This window comes from Macaca nemestrina, chromosome 13, assembly GCF_043159975.1.
Source record: "Macaca nemestrina isolate mMacNem1 chromosome 13, mMacNem.hap1, whole genome shotgun sequence".
Taxonomy (NCBI): Eukaryota; Metazoa; Chordata; class Mammalia; order Primates; family Cercopithecidae; genus Macaca; species Macaca nemestrina.
The window spans coordinates 54,308,365-54,324,013 of NC_092137.1; the positions used below are offsets into that span (position 1 = coordinate 54,308,365).

Genomic DNA, 15,649 nt, shown 5'->3' on the forward strand with positions numbered 1-15,649 from the left:
TCCCACATATTTCCAAAGCGTTTTTATATTTAACATTTATTTAAGACCCACAATGGGCTCAGCATGGTGGCACACGCCTGTAATCCCAGCCCTTTGGGAAGCTGAGGCGGGCAGATCACCTGAAGTCAGGAGTTTGAGACCAATCTGGCCAACACGGTGAAATCCCGTCTCTACTAAAAAAAAAAAAAAAAAAAAATTAGCCGGATGTGGTGGCGTGCGCTGGTCATCCCAGCTACTTGAGAGGCTAAGGCGGAAGAATTGCTTGAACCTGGGAGGTGGAGATAGCAGTCAGCCTAGATTGCGCCACTGCACTCCAGCCTGGGCAACAAGAGCGAAACTGTCCCCCCAACCCAAAAAAAAGACTCACAATGTACAAAGGGCTATTCTAGGCATAGTTGGTTCTAGGAGAATAAGATTCCTTGATAGATACATCCAGCTTTTCTACTTAGAGTTGTGTAGTTTTGGGTCCTTCAGGGAGCAGACACTGAAATAAAGTTGGAAGTGCAAGAGGTGTAGGGACTGGGATGGTGGTGGGGATGTACACCTATGAGAGATAAAAAAGGAGGATGGAGGATTGGGTAAAGAAAGGCTTCAAATCTGGATGCTGATCTGATACCTGTGAAAGGAAAGAGGGGAGTAAAGAGGACTGGGCCGGGAGAGCCTCAGACTTTGATATATATTGAGCAAAGTCTCAGCCTACTTAATGGGGAGATGCAAAGATTGCCTATTAAGAGAAGTTTTGCACTGGGTAGAACTGGTCCTGTTAACGCTGCCATGATCCACCACTGGTATGGGCTGCCTGGGAGGATCATAACCTCAGCTTGTTGTGGTAGATTCCAAAGGTGCTGCAGCTGATGGCCATTAGCTAAGTGTACTCTTTCAGCTAAAAGGAGATCCAAGCAATGTACTTTCATGCCTGCTACATTAGCTGTGCCCCTTTTGCTAATATTGCTCTCCTCACACATTTCAGATCTATGCTTCACAAGTACAGAGCACTGACTCTTGCACTGTCTCTTAATTCTTCTTCTTTTGACCATTCCCTCATCTCTGTATTAAATACTTTTAGCAGATTAATCTTTCTAAAAGATAATTTTTACCTTGTCAGTCTTTTGCTCAAAAAAATTGTGTCTCCCTGGCCGGGCGCGGTGGCTCAAGCCTGTAATCCCAGCACTTTGGGAGGCCGAGACGGGCGGATCACGAGGTCAGGAGATCGGAGACCATCCTGGCTAACACAATGAAACCCCGTCTCCACTAAAAATACAAAAAAAAATTAGCCGGGCGTGGTGGCGGCGCCTGTAGTCCCAGCTACTCGGGAGGCTGAGGCAGGAGAATGGCGGGAACCCGGGAGGCGGAGCTTGCAGTGAGCCGAGATCGCGCCACTGCACTCCAGCCTGGGCGACAGAGCGAGACTCTGCCTCAAAAAAAAAAAAAAAAAAATTGTGTCTCCCTATTATCTATAAAATAAAGCCCAGACTATTTAGCCTGATACTCAAGGCTGACAAAAGACTAGCCCCAACCTACCATTCTGTTTTTATATAACTTGGTGTCCTCTGTGGTCAACACGTGTGGAACCTATTCATTATCTTCCCAACATTCATTTATATTTACAGATCTCTTGTTGCTCACGTAATACCTTTTACCCCATTTGACAAACCATTCTCTCTTCTATCTACCTATCAAAACCAAACCTGTCTTTGAAGGAACAGTTGACATTTACTCTCCTGTAGAAAGCATAGTAGGTATACTGTAGTATAGTATAGTATAGTATAGTATTGACCCTTTCTCAGAAGCGTATCAATATGTCTCCTCCTTGATCATATTTTTCCTTCTTTTTAAAATTATTATTATTATTGTTATTAGTTGAGATGGAGTTTTGTTCTGTTGCCCAGGCTGGAGTGCAATGGTACAATCTCAGCTCACGACAACCTCTGCCTTCCGACTTCAAGTGATTCTCATGCCTCAACCTCCTAAATAGCTGGGACTACAGGCGTGCACCACCAAGCATAGCTAATTTTTGTATTTTTAGTAGAGACAGGGTTTGTCAGGCTGGTCTTGAACTCCTGACCTCAGGTGATCCACTCGCCTCGGCCTCCCAAAGTGCTGAGATTACAGGTATGAGCCACCATGCCCGGCCATATTTTTCCTTCTTTCAGTACTCAAGTTTTAATGTGAACATATCTCTTTTTCAGCTCTATGTCATTTCCTTTGGTGTAATAGGAACGCAGTGTTTATAGCTTAGCAACTACTCCGGGATTGAATGAAGAGATAGAAGGAGAATAGATTAAGAAGCCACTATAGAATTGCAAAAAATAAAATAGAGTGAGTTAAAACATCAGGGTGATATAGGAAAATATACTGGGAAATGAAAAAATACTCCATGTGATTGTTTTATGGAAATGAATGACCCTCTTCCTCTTCTGTTTCTTTCTTAGTGAAGACTAGGGCAGAATTCTTTACACAAATACAGACCTATTGAGGCTATTTATGAATAGACTTTGGTGGCGTTTGCTGATCAAAAACTCTTTGAAATGTATAAGAAAACCTTGTATACATGTGTAGGTGCATTTTTTCTAGGAACAGGATCCGTCTCTTTTATCTGATTTTCAAGGGGTCTGTGATCATAAAAGGATTTAAAACCACTTGACCAGAATTTGGGGCCTTAGAAGAGAGGTCAAGCAGACTTGAGCATGATTTGGCAAGTAGTAGGTCACTGGTAATCTTAAAGAAAATAGATTGTGAAGAATGAAGAAAGCGGAAGCCCATATCCCCAGGAATTAAAGAGTGAGTGGGTGGTGAGGATGTGGAAGTAGCCGATACAGACTTTTCCTCCCTGAAATGGATCAGTGTATGAGAAGAAATCTATATGATAACTTAAGGAACTGTAGGATCAGAGGAAGGGTTTTGTCTGGATGGGAGATACTTGAGCATATTAAGAGAAAAAGGGAAAGGGGATGATTAATAAATGAATTAGGTGGGAAAGTGTCTGGGTAGTCTGGATTTATGCTATGGCAACAGCCCCAAAATATTAGTGACTTAACGCATAAAAGTTTATTTCCAGCTGGGCGCAGTGGCTCATGCCTGTAATCCCAGCACTTTGGGAGGCTGAGGGGGATAGATCGTTTGAGCCCAGGAGTTTAAGACCAGCCTGGGCAACATAGGGAGACTCCCCACCACTACTAAAAATACAAAAAATAGCCGGGCATGGTGGCTTCCACCTGTAGTCCCAGTTACTTGAGAGGCTGAGGATGGAGGATGGCTTGAGCCTGGGAGGCAGAGGTTGCAGTGAGCCGAAGTTGCACCACTGTACTCCATCCCGTGGGATGGAGTTTAAAAAAAAAGAAAAGAAAAAAATCTCCCTGCTAATGCAAACTCAAATATAGACTGCTGCCCTCCATGCTGAGATTCACGAATTCAGGCTGTTTCATTCTTTGGGCTCTCTGTTCATGACTGAAGGGGAAGAGACTAGAGTCATGGGAGGGATCCCATGGCCACCGTTCTGAAGTGACACCTGTTACTTCCACACGTGTTTCATTAGTGAGAACTTGTCACATGGCCATGCTTAATTGTTGGGGAAGGGTAGGGAAGTGTAAAGGAAATATAAAAAAGGATGTGGGAGGATATAATTATCTCTGCTACATAAAGGAATTAAGAAAAAAAGTAAAAGGAATTCTGGGCCGTGGGCAGTGGCACAGTTTTTTAATAGCCCCAAAACTTGCCACAAACACAAATAGAGTAACTTGGATGGCAAAACCTAAAACCTGCGAACAACATCAATAGCAAGTTTATGAGCCCTCAAATATATACATACAGGGAGATATCATGAGAGTAACAAGATTCACAGATGGGAGGAGGCAGAGGGAGCTAAATAAAACAAAGCCAAAAGCCAAGTTAGCAAAACATGCCTGGGAAGGAAGGAGTCCCACTTGGTGTATGAAATCTTAGAGGGCCCATCTGAGGATAGCAGCCAAATCAGAGAGGAACTTCATGAGTTCCATTTTGCAGGTGAACCCAAGGGAATTGTGGGAAGATTGGATGGTGCTAGAATGTTCTAGGCCCTTTGGGTCAGTGCTCAAAACCAACCTAAGCACCCTTCCAGGATGAAGCCCTGCATAGGAGAGATGCTGCCAGAACAAGACATAAAACAGGCCCTATTTTATAACCACCACAAATAATACATTAATTAAAGAAACTTCAAATGTGAAAATTAATCTCCTGGTCTATTTTCCATAATACTCATTTTCAGTAGCATTGTCCAATCTCACATTTCAGAGAGCTTGCAATGAGACTGCCTGGCACCATTAAAATACTTTAATAATAAAATACAGTAAACACAAGAGACCCTCTCTCCCATGATCAAATTCCCAGGGAAAATTAAAGTGCACAGATGAAAACCCCATGCAAATTAAGTCCAAAGGAATCAGTGTCTGAAGTCAAATCCACTTGCCCTTGAGATTTAAACTTCAAAGAAATTAATGTTCAGAATTCATCATCTCTGTATTTTACCCAATCTTAATTAGAGGGGTTCTTAAGCCTTAAATAGGGTTGGGATTTTTTTTTTTAAGCTGTTGCAACTTGGACAAAAATTATATTAATTTACTATCAAGTCTCTCATTAAGCTTTTTAGGAGTTCAAAAAAGTAAATAACACCCCAAATTATTATAGTTTTGTCCCCACACCCATCAAATTTAGAAAAAGCTATTCCCCAGACACTTGTGTAGTTATTCCAAGAAAAAGTATGTCCCCGGAACCCATTAATTGGTGTTGCCAAGTACCAGCTCAGAGGCTGATGTCAGAGGTGTGAGGAAGAGAAATTCTGAGTTTTAGCTTTGCCAAGGTAGTTGATCTGATGTGAGGTTTCTGGAATCCATGATCTGTGAACATAAACTTAATTACAAGATGTTGAATTTGGCACTTTGAATTTTCCATTTCTAAGGGGGAAGCTTTTCCTTTTCATTTAGAAAGTAATAGAGTTTGAAGCCTGTGTCAGTCAGGATAGGCTGGGTTATGCTGTGATAACACAGAATCTCAAATTCTTAGAGACTTGAAACAAGAAGTTATTTTTTCACTCATACTACACATTAGTTGAGAAGTGACAGGGTTCTGATCACACTACATTCATTTAAGGAACCAGAAGTTGGAATTGCAACAGGTGTTTTTCATGATAACCCCAGCAGGGGCAAGGGAACGTGGTAAGATGTGCCCTGGCTCTGAAAATTTCTGCCCAGAAGTAGAACACATCTTCCATTCACATTCCTTTGGCCAAACCATGTCATATGGTCTTCTAACTTCAAAGGGGATACGGAAGGGCAACCTTGCCTTTGAGCTCCAAGTTCTTTCCCCTTCAGTGGTACATTTAGAGTGAGTTTTGTCCACTAAAGCTGCTGTGAAATATCATGTGAGCTGACAATTTTAGTGGCCACAGGCTGCTGTGACTGCTTTCAACTATAGCATAGCTTAAACCAGTGTTCCCCAAACTAGTAGGATGAAAAGAATCTCCTGGATGCTTATTAAAATTTTTTTTTTTTTTTTTTTTTTGAGACGGAGTCTGGCTCTGTCGCCCAGTCTGGAGTGCAGTGGCCGGATCTCAGCTCACTGCAAGCTCCACCTCCTGGGTTTACGACATTCTCCTGCCTCAGCCTCCCGAGTAGCTAGGACTACAGGCGCCCGCCACGTCGCCCGGCTAGTTTTTTGTATTTTTTTTTAGTAGAGACGGGGTTTCAATGTGTTAGCCAGGATGGTCTCGATCTCCTGACCTCGTGATCCGCCCATCTCGGCCTCCCAAAGTGCTGGGATTACAGGCTTGAGCCACCGCGCCCGGCCGTTATTAAAATTATTGATTCCTCGGCTGAGTGTGGTGCCTTGTGCCTAAAATTTCAGCACTTTGGGAGGCTGAGGCAGGAGAATTAATTGAGGTCAAGACTTCAATACCAGCCTGGACAACATAGTGAGACCTCTGTTTCTATAGAAAATTTAAGAATTAGCTGGACATGGTGGCACACACTACCATAGTAGTCCTAGCTACCTGAGAGGCTAAGGTGGGAGGAATGCTTGAGTCTGGGCGTTTGAAGCTGCAGTAGACACGTTTGGTGCCTGTGAATAGCCACTGCACCTCAGCCTGAACATAGTGAGACCTCATCTCTGAAAAAACAATAACAAATTTAAAAATACTTTTTTGGCCGAGTGCGATGGCTCACGCTTGTAATCCCAGCACTTTGGGAGGCCGAGGCGGGTGGATCATGAGGTCAGGAGATCAAGACCACAGTGAAACCCCGTCTCTACTAAAAATACAAAAAATCCGGGGCCTGGTGGTGGACACTGTAGTCCCAGCTACTCGGGGAGCTGAGCCAGGAGAATGGCATGAACCCAGGAGGCAGATCTTGCAGTAAGCCAAGATTGCACCAGTGCACTCCAGCCTGGGCGACAGAGCGAGACTCCGTCTAAAAAAAAAAAAAAAAAAAAAAAACTTTTTTATTTTTGAGACAAGAGATTTGCTCTTGTCGCCCAGGTTGGAGTGTAGTGGCGCAATCTCACCTCACTGCAACCTCTGCCTTCTGGGTTCAAGTGATTCTCCTGCCTCAGCCTCCCAAGTAGCTGGGATTACAGGCGCATGCCACCACACCCAGCTGATTTTTGTATTTTTAGTAGATATGGGGTTTCACCACGTTGGCTCGGTTGTTCTCGAACTCCTCACCTCAGGTGATCCACCCGCCTTGGCCTCCCAAAGTGCTGAGATTACAAGAGTGAGCCACTGTGTCAAAATACTTGCTTCTATGTCCCATTCCTGCAGAAATGATTCAGTAGATTTGGGGTAAGGCCCAAGTATCTGACTTCTGAAAATACCCTCTGTTAGGCCAAGGAAATCTTCCTCCTGCTATAGCTTGGTTGTTGCTGTTGTTTTCAATAGACTTAATTGTTTGGAGCTGTTTTAGGTTCACAGAAAAATTGAGTGAAAAGTACAGAGGGTTCCCATATATCCCTGTCTCCACACATGCACAACCTCTTCCACTATCCACATACCCCACAACAGTCATACATTTGTTACTATTAATCAATCTACATTGACCCATCATTATCACCCAAAGTCATGGTTTACATTAGGGTTCACCATTGGTGGTGTACGTTCTATGGGTTTTGACAAATGTATGATAATATGTATCCACTATTATAGTATCATAGGAATAATTTCACTGTTCTAAATATCCTCCATGTCCTGCCTATTCATTCCTACCCTTCCTTAACACCTGGCAACCACTGATCTTTTTACTGTCTCTACAGTTTAGACTTTTCCAGAATGTTATACAGTAGGAGTCATACAGTATGTAGTCTTTTCTGATTGTCATCTTTCACTTAGTAGTATGTATTTACATTTCCTCTATGTCTTTTCATTACTTGATAGCTATTTTTTTTTTTTTTGAGACGGAGTGTCTCTCTGTTGCCCAGGCTGGAGTGCAGTGGCACAATCTTGGCTCACTGCAACCTCCGTTTCCTGGGTTTAAACAATTCTCCTGCCTCAGCCTCCCAAGTAGCTGGGATTATAAGTGAGCACCACCATGCCCGGCTAATTTTTTTTATTTTTAATAAGGACAGGGTCTCACCATGTTGGCCAGGCTGGTCTCGAACTCCTGGCCTCAAGTGATCCTCCTGCCTCAGCCTCCCAGAGTGGTGGGATTACAGGTGTGAGCCACTGTGCCCAGCTGAGCTCATTTATTTATTTATGTATTTATTTATTGAGATGGAGTTTCACTCTTGTTGCCCAGGTTGGGGTGCAATGGCACAATCTTGGCTCACCACAACCTCCGCCTCCCGGGTTCAAGCAATTCTCCTGCCTCAGCCTCCCAAGTAGGTGGGATTACGGACATCCACCACCACACCCGGCAATTTTTGTATTTTTAGTATAGATGGGGTTTCTCCATGTTGGTCAGGCTTGTCTTGAACTCCGGACTTCTGGCGATCTGCCCACCTCAGCCTCCCAAAGTACTGGGATTACAGGCATGAGCCACCATGCCCGACCCAGAGCTCACTTCTTTTTAACACTGAATAATGTTCAGTTGTCTGGATGTACCACAGTTTATATATCCATTTACCAATTGAAGGGTATCTTGGTTTTTTCCCCCAGTTTTGGCAATTATGAATAAAACTGCTATTAACATCTATGTGTAGGGTTTTGCGTGAACATGTTTCAACTCATTTGGGTAAATACTGATATCAAATGTGATTACTGGGTTGTATGATAAGCGTACGTATAATTTTATGAAAAACTGTCAAACCATCTTCCAAAGTGCCTATGCCATTTTGCATTCCCACTAGCAACAATAAGAGTTTCTGTTGATCTAGCACCTCACCAGCATTTATTGTTGTTGGTGTTTAGGGTTTTGGCCATTCTCATAGGTATGTAGTGGTACCTCATTGTTTTTTGTTGTTATTTTGAGATGGAGTCTCGCTCTGTCACCCAGGCTGGAGAGCAATGGCGCAATCTCTGCTCACTCCTAGCTCTGCCTCCCAGGTTGAAACGATTCTCCTGATTCAGCCTCCCAAGCAGCTGGGAACACAGACACGCGCCACTATGCTCGGCTAATGTTTTTTGCATTTTTAGTAGAGATGGGGTTTCACCATGTTGGCCTGGCTGGTCTTGAACTCCGGACCTCAGGTGATCTGCCCACCTTGGCCTCCCAAAGTGCTGGAATTACAGGTGTGAGCCACTGCACCTGGCCTACCTCATCATTTTAATTTGCAATTCCCTACTGACATATTCTGTTGAGCATCTTTTCATATGCTTACCTGTCATCTGTGTATCTTCTTTGGTGAGGTGTCTATTCAGATAGTTTAGTCTTTTTTTTTTTTTAAAGACAGAGTCTCGCTCTGTCAACAGGCTGGAGTGCAGTGGCACGATCTTGGCTTACTGCAAGCTCCACTTCCCAGGTTCATACCATCCTCCTGCCTCAGCCTCCCAAGTAGCTGGGACTACACACACCTGCCACCATGCCTGGCTAATTTTTTGGTATTTTTAGTAGAGACGGGTTTTCACCATGTTAGCCAGGATGGTCTCTATCTCCTGACCTCGTGATTGGCCCGTCTCAGCCTCCCAAAGTGCTGGGATTACAGGCGTGAGCCACCGCGCCCGGCCAGTTTACCCATTTTTTTAAAGCAGATTTTTCATTTTCTTAATATTGCGCTTTAAGAGTTAATTGTCCCGGCTGCATGTGGGAGGCTGAGGCAGGGGAATCATTTGAACCTGGGAGGCAGAGGTTGCAGTGAGCCGAGATCACACCACTGCACTCCAACCTGGGCAATAGAGCGAGACTCTGTTTCAAAAAAAAAAAAAGAAAGAAAGAAAAGAGCTCTTTGTATATTTTGGATAACAGTCTAACAGTCTTTTTATCACACATGTCTTTTGCAAGTATTTTCTCCAGTGTGTGGCTTGTCTTCTCACTCTCTGTATAGTGTCTCTCTGGTGTTGTATCTGAAGAGTTAGCCTTAAAAAAAAAAAAAAAAAAAAAAAGCCTTAAATTTAAGGTCATTTAGATTTTCTTCAATATTGTTTTATAGTTTTATCATTTTGCATGTTACATTTAGGTCTATGATACATTTCGAGTAAATTTTTGTGAAGGGTGTAATGTCTATATCTAGATTTGTGTGTGCATGTGTGTGTGTATATCCAGTTACTCTAACACCATTTGTTGAAAAGACTGTATTTTCTCCATTGTATTGTCTTTGTTGCTTTGCCAAAGATCAGTTGACTCTATTTATGAAGGTCTACTTTTTTTGTTTTGTTTTGAGATGGAGTCTTATTCTGTTTTCCAGGCTGGAGTGTAGGGGCGCAATCTCGGCTCACTGCAACCTCCACCTCCCAGGTTCAAGCGATCTTCCTGCCTGTGCCTCCCAAGTAGGTGGGAGTACAGGCGTGTGCCACCAAACCTGGCTAATTTTTGTATTTTTAGTAGAGACAGGTTTCGCCATGTTGGCCAGGCTGGTCTCAATATCCTGACCTCAGGTGATCCACCCGCCTCAGTCTCCCAAAGTGCTGGGATTACAGGTGTCAGCCACCACCCCCAGCCTGAAGGCCTATGGTTCTCTTTTCTGTTCCATTAATCAATTCATTTATTCATTTGACACATTCATACATCTTTATCACTGTAGCTTTACAGTAAACTCTTGAAATCAGGTAGTGTCAGTCCTCTGACCTTGTCCTTCTCCTTCAATGTTATGTTGGCTATCCTGGGTCTTTTGCCTCTCCATATAAACTTTAGAATTGGTTGGTTGACATTCACCAAATAACTTGCTAGAATTTTGATTGGAATTGCATTAAATCTATAGATCAAGTTGGAAAGAACTGACCTCCTGAGAATTTTGAGTTTTCCTAATCATAAACATGGTGTATCTGTCTTTAAAAAACATATAGGCCGGGCACGATGAGACTTCATCTCACTCTGTCACCCAGGCTGCAGTGCAGTGGCTTGATCACAGCTCACGGCAGGCTCAACTTCCCGCGATCAAGTGTTCCTCCCACCTGAGCTTTCTAAGTAGCTGGGACTACAGGCATGCACCACCATGTCCAGCTAATTTTTTAATTTTTTGTAGAGATTGCGTCTTGCTATGCTGCCCAGAACTTCTGGGTTTGAACTTCTGGGCTCAAGTGATCCTCCTGCTTTGGTCCTCCAAAGTGCTGAGATTACAAGTGTGAACCACTGTGCCCAGTCAGTATATCTCTCTATTTATTTAGTTCTTCTTAGATTTTTTTTTTTTTTTTTTTTTTGAGGCGGAGTCTCGCTCTGTCGCCCAGGCTGGAGTGCTGTGGCCGGATCTCAGCTCACTGCAAGCTCCGCCTCCCGGGTTCCCGCCATTCTCCTGCCTCAGCCTCCCGAGTAGCTGGGACTACAGGCGCCCGCCACCTCGCCCGGCTAGTTTTTTGTATTTTTTAGTAGAGACGGGGTTTCACCGTGTTAGCCAGGATGGTCTCGATCTCCTGACCTCGTGATCCGCCCGTCTCGGCCTCCCAAAGTGCTGGGATTACAGGCTTGAGCCACCGCGCCCGGCCTTAGATTTGTTTATGTATTTACTTTTTGTTTTCCCAAACAGGGTCTTACTTTGTCACCCAGGCTACTGCAGTGGGGTGAAAACAGCTCACTGCAGCCTTGATCTCTTGGGCTCAAACGGTCCTCCAGCCTCAGTCTCAGTCTCCCAAGTAGTGCACGACAGGTGCCTGCCATTATACCTGGCTGATTTGTTTTTTGTACGGATGGATGTCTCATTTTTTTGCCCAGGCTGGTCATGAACTCCTGGCTTCAAGCAATCCTCCCACCTTGGCCGTTTTTTTTTTTTTTTTTTCTGACACAGTGTCTCACTCTATGGCCCAGGCTGCAGTGCAGTGGCGTGATCTTGGCTCACTGCAACCTCCGCCTCTCAGGTTCAAATGATTCTGCTGCCTCAGCCTCCTGAGTAGCTGGGACTACAGGTGTGCACCATGATGCCCGGCTAATTTTTGTAATTTTTGCAGAGATGGGGTTTCACCATGTTGGACAGGCTGGTCTCCAACTCCTGACCTCAGGTGATCCACCCTCCTTGGCCTCCCAAAGTGCTGGGATTTCAGGCGTGAGCCACACCACCCGGCCGCTTGTTGTTGTTGTTGTTTTTAATTTTCTATAGATTTTTATTACACATAATTATGTTATGAGACAAATGCATATCATTCCTAATTTATCAAATTTGTGAGCTTATTAATTTCAACAAAAACATATGACGCTCACCACACAAACAGGTAACTCTAAATCTACTCTGAAAATATAATGAATTGAGAAGTATTACCTATTTGGAGACTACGTATTATATGAAAGATAAAGAGATAAAGCTCCTGTTCTCACAGAACATATGGGGTCATTGGCAGCCAACCAGTAATGAAGTGAATATTGTAATATTTGGGAAAATACTTAGAAAACTAATAAATTGTCATGGACATTATTTATTCTTGCTTTTATAAAAGACTTATAGGGCCAGGCATGGTGGGTCACGCCTGCAATCCCAGCGCTTTAGGAGGCTGAGGTGGGTGGATCACCTGAGGTCAGGAGTTCGAAACCAGCCTGGTCAACATGGCGAAACCCCATCTCTACTAAAAATACAAAAATTAGCCAGGTGTGGTGGTGGGCACCCGTAATCCCAGCTACTCAGGAGGCTGAGGCAGGAGAATCACTTGAACCTGGGAGGCAGAGGTTGCAGTGAGCCGCAATCAAGATAGGCCACTCCAGCCTGGGTGACAGAGCGAGAATCTCTCTCAAAAAAAAAAGGTACTTAGAGATCCAGATGAGATTAGTTTAGAATAGAGGTTTTTAGTCTAGAAAATGTTCAATGTCTAATACGGTCATGGCTAATTAGAGACTAGAGAACCTTTATAAAGGTAAGTAGGCTTGAAAACACTTGGAAACTGAGCAGTCTTATTTTGAACTAGCATGTTTTAATCAAAGGTATGGAATTAATCAAGTAACAATTAAGAATTACTGGAATGCACCCTCATGCCAAATGACCACTAACATGATATTTGCTACTATGATGACTCCTAGATTTGAGACAGATGGCATAAAAAATATTGCTAGCTATATGATGAATGTTACTCTTCTGCCTCTGCTCTCTAAAGAAAAACTCATTTTTTCACATAAGAAACTCACTGAATTGAATGTTAATTAAAGAAAAGATAGGGTAAGTACAACTGGGAGAAAGACAATACCTCTAATTACATAAGAAATCCATGAAATAATTAATCATCATAAGAGAATAATCGTTTTCCAGTAGCCCCACTGCCATGAATGGTAGTTTCTAGAGCCTGGGCCACCTTCTCCAGTGGATATTGAGAACCTATTACAGGTTTCAACCAACCAATTTCCATTCCAGCTTGAAGGGCGGCTGCATATTGCTGAAATTCCTCCTTGGTTGAGGAAAAGAGAGTAACTCCAATTATACCCGACTCCTTTGCCATGGTGTCCCGTGGGTTTATTTCAGTAGTACTCTGTTGCCAACAACTATCACTCATCTTCTATGTGACAGAAGACTCAAATCTTTACTAAGATTTACATTAGCTAACATTTCAATAATTACATCAATTCCTTTCTCACCAACATATTTCTTAATTTTATCAGTATAATTAATTTCTCTGTGATTGAACACTTAATGGATTCCATTTTGCAAAACCACCTTTTGTCCTTCCTCAGTACCAGCAGTGCCCAAAACCTTTAAGCCATAAGCTCTAGTAATTTGGCATGCTGTTAATCCAACTTCTCCGGTCGCCCCGTGAACCAGAACACCCTCCAGCTTCCACACAGGCACTGTGGATCAGAGCTCGATAAGCACTAAAATATAGAATACTCATGGCAGCTCCTTGTTCAAAGTCCAGTTTTTCAGGCAGTTTGTAAACTGTAGTCTGCTGCAAGATTGTACTCTGCATAGTCCCCAGAGATCGCGCTGCTAGTGAAAACTCTGTCACCTTTCTTGAAAGCAGATGCTTTATCTCTAACAGCTTCTATCATCCCAGCCACATCTGAGCCAGGAGTATGGGGTAAGGGTGGTTTTCTACTGTAAGTACCAGAGTGAATGAATGTCTCCGTGGGGTCGACACCACATGCTTAGACCTTGATTAGAACTTGATGGTCTTTCGGAATCAGTACTGCAATATCTGACTGCTGTTTCAGGACTTCTGGTCTACCAAATTCAAAAACTCTAACAGCTCTCATCAACTTCTGTCCAGTTGCCATGGTGATCTAGATACAGAATCTAGAGTGGGAATTAAAATCTGTGAGGGTGGCCAGGAGTGGTGGCTCATGCCTGTAATCCCAGCACTTCGGGAGGCTGAGGCGGGCAGGTCACGAGGTCAGGAGTTCGAGACCAGCCTGATCAACATAGTGAAGCCCCGTCTCTACTAAAAATACAAAAATTAGCCCTATGTGATGGCACATGCCTGTAATCCCAGCTACTCAGGAGACTGATGCAGGAGAATCCCTTGAACCCCGGAGATGGAGGCTGCAGTAAGCTGAGATCATGCCACTGCACTCCAGCCTGGGCAACAGAGCAAGACTCTGTCTCAAAAACATAAATAAAACAAAATAAGATAAAGAAATAAAATCTGTGAGGGCTTCTTCAGATTCCAGAGGAGGAGGCCTGCCACACTGTCTCCTACTTTTGCCTTTTAAAAAAAGTTTTAATTTATGTAACATAGTTGTACATATTTTGGGGGTATATGTCAGTTTTTTTTTTTTTTTTTAAGAGATAGAGTCTAACTATGTTGTCCAGGTTGGTCTCAAGGTCTTGGGTTCAAGCAATCCTCCTGTCTCGGCCTCCCAAATTGCTGGGATTATAGGTATAAGCCACCGCACCTGGCCATATGTGATATGTGGTACATGTATACAATGTGTGGAATGATCAAGTCAGGGTTATTGGCATATCAATCACCTCAAAAACTGATCTTTTCTTTGCATTGGAAACATAACAATTCTTCTCTTTAACTAGTTTGAAACACACAATAAAGTGTTGTTAACCATAATTTCCCTAACATACTATCAAATACTAGAGCTTATTTCCTCTATCTGTATTTTTGTAAACATTAACCAACTCCTCTTCATCCTCCCTACCACCCCCCAGTTCTTAGATTTCTTTCATTAGAGTTTTGCAGTTATTCTTATATATATCTTGTACATATTTTGTTGAATTTATACATCAGTATTCCAATTTGGGGGATGATAATATAAATGGTATTGATTCTAATGTCAAATTCTACTAGTTCACTGCTGGTATATAGGAAAGCAATTGACTTTTGTAGGTTAACTCTGTACCCTGTAACCTTGCTAGAATCACTTATTAGTTCTAGAAGTTTTTTAAATTTATGCTTTCAGATGTTCTACATAGACCATCATGTCATCCATGAACAAAGACAGTTTTATTTCTTTTTTTCCAACCTTTTGTTTCCCTTTCTTGTCTTATGGCATTAGGTAGGTCTTCCAAAATGATGTTGAAAAGGAGTGTTTAGAGGAGACATCATTACTGATCGTAGCAGGAAAAGTTCTAGTTTTTTTCACCATTAAGTATGATACCACCTGTAGATTTTTTCTGGATTTTTTTTTTTTTTTTTTGAGAGAGGGTTTTCCTCTGTCACCCAGGCTGAAGTGCAGTGGCATGCTCACAGCTCAACTGCAGCCTCAACCTCCCAGGCTCCAGTTATCCTCCCACTTCAGCCTCCCAAGTAGTGGGACTGCTGCCATGCCTGGCTACTTTTTGTAATTTTTGTAGAGATGAGGTTTTGCCATGTTGCCCAGACAACAGGTTTTGAATCGCTGAGCTCCAGTGATCCTTCCGCCTTGGCCTCCCAAAGTGCTGGGATTACAGGCCCGAGCCACCAGGCCCAGCCTGTGGATGTTTTTTTTTTATCAAGTTAAGGAAGTTTCCCTCTATTCCTAGTGTGCAGAGACTAACATACATCGGTATTTTCATCTTGTCCTTGCATTTGTTTCACTGGAAAATAGTTATCAGCAGATTCTGAAACTGCTGCTCATGTTTCTAAGGTCTGTCCCTCTAGGACTTTACCCTCTAGCAAGGATCAATACTTTTGCCAAACGCTCCACGAGACACCATGTTTCCTCTTCTTTTTAATTTTGTAAACTTCTCAGGCATGTTC

At 43.0% G+C, this 15,649-nt stretch overlaps 1 pseudogene; it reads right to left on the reverse strand.

The window, feature by feature from the left end:
- Window positions 1-12,415: 12,415 nt before the first annotated feature.
- LOC105465424 (quinone oxidoreductase pseudogene) lies at window positions 12,416-13,771 on the reverse strand (annotated as a pseudogene).
- Between the last annotated feature and the right edge of the window lie 1,878 nt (window positions 13,772-15,649).